This window comes from Mesoplodon densirostris, chromosome 10 (assembly GCF_025265405.1).
Source record: "Mesoplodon densirostris isolate mMesDen1 chromosome 10, mMesDen1 primary haplotype, whole genome shotgun sequence".
Classification (NCBI taxonomy): Eukaryota; Metazoa; Chordata; class Mammalia; order Artiodactyla; family Ziphiidae; genus Mesoplodon; species Mesoplodon densirostris.
The window spans coordinates 84,198,875-84,200,683 of record NC_082670.1 but is presented as its reverse complement, the minus strand read 5'-3'; positions in this window follow the sequence as shown (position 1 = coordinate 84,200,683).

Here is a 1,809-nt window from a genome sequence, read left to right as displayed (position 1 = left end):
TTGGGACTCGGACCCAAGAATAGAGAGAGAAAGAGAGATCAATCTCTGTCTTATTGATTCTGTTTCTCTGAAGAACCCTAATACATCATAGAATACTATGCACCTATGAGTTAGGTCTACACCTAGGAACCTGCAGGGATTTCCATAATGCATTAAGTGAAAAAGCAATATACGGAAATACATGTTGTAAAAAAAAAAAAAAGGAACAGCCAAAAATGTGCATATGTATATTAGCATATTATGTATGGGCATAGAAAAGTGTTTGGGGGGAAAAATGTAATAAGTTTTAACAGTAGTTATCTAAAAGGAGAGCAGGGAGGTAGAATAAAACTAGTGTGAAATCAGAAACTTATCATCAGGTAATGTCAATGGAAACTGCAGAATACCAAATTCTGTGATACTATGAAAAATAAGAAAATACTAAATACACTCATAGTCAGGGATTAGAAGTTAACAATTAAAAAATGAAAAAATTCATATGCTTTTGGATTGGAATTTAGGGCCACTCTTTTACTTGAATTTCTGATACTTTAGTATTATAATAATTGAGAAAAAAAAAAACAGATTCTTGGGTCCAAGTCCCAACATTCTTGATTTGGTAAAGCAGGGAAAAGACTGGGTACCTGGGAATCAGTACTTTTTGAAGAAAGGCCCCAGTGATTGCTGATGCATGTCTGGGTTGGGAATTACTGGTATGGATGAGGAAACACTCCCACGAGAGATAAAATGCAGAGTGTTTCTACAGATTGCCTCCTAAGGACTTCAGGGTGAGTGGGAAGGGGACATCCCTAGAGCTTCTGTTCTTGGGGCTTCCTTCTGGTGGCAGCCAGGCTGAAAGCCTTGAATCTTCTGTGAACTTCCTTCTTATCCCACACCTAACCCCAGTGCTCAAAGCTTAGTCCCAATATCACACACTGAGTAGAGTCAGATCTGATGTCAAGTGAACATTTCAAGACTAGGGAAATATCCTTAACCTTAAGCTTTTCTTAAGGCCCTCAAACCCAGGACTTCCTTTCCTGGCCTTGATCCCACTGTGCTCCTCCTCAGGAATGGCTTTGGTTCCTGGAGGAGAAGACATATACAAGATATATGTGTCCATGCATTTATATTCCCACATCCTACAGGCCCTAGAGTTGACTCAATCAGGCATGGCCATGGGGACCCGAGGAACCTGAGGAAGTGACATTTATGAATTGCGGGAAGGAAGGAAATGACACTCCCTGGGTTTACCAAGTCAGAATGGGCACTTGCTGTTATTGGGGTGTCTTCCATTCTTTTCTGTTTCCTCTGTGCTTTTGCCTTTTGCTTTTCCCTTCTCCCTCTGTAGCCCAGAAGTCACTAGAACAGGGTACACAGTCAGAGTTGGAATGAAACCATTTCAGGTTATCACTCTTGCACTCCAGGCTCCAATTAAAGTCTCAGAGACTCTCAAAGCTGTTACCATGGCCCTCATCAGCACTCCAACCGCCCCATCACTGAGTCTGCTGCTAACTCAATTCATTATTATTTGAAAGATGCATTTGCTTCCCCCAGCCACCACCAGAAAAACTGTGAAGGAGGCTTCTCAGGGTGAACAGGAGGGCAATCCCAGGGCTCCACAGCAAGTGCCATGCCCAGTCTCTCCGGCACCCCACTGGAAAGGTCTGAAGATCTGGGACCTCCTGGAGCAGGGAGAAGGGGTTGTGGGAGGTGAGAATGAAGGTGCAGGCCACCCCCAGCTCTCACCCCCAGCTCTCACGGGCCACGGTCACCTCCCCTCCCTTGCCAACTCCACTCTTTCGAATGCCGTCTTTCTCTTTAGAGATGCAG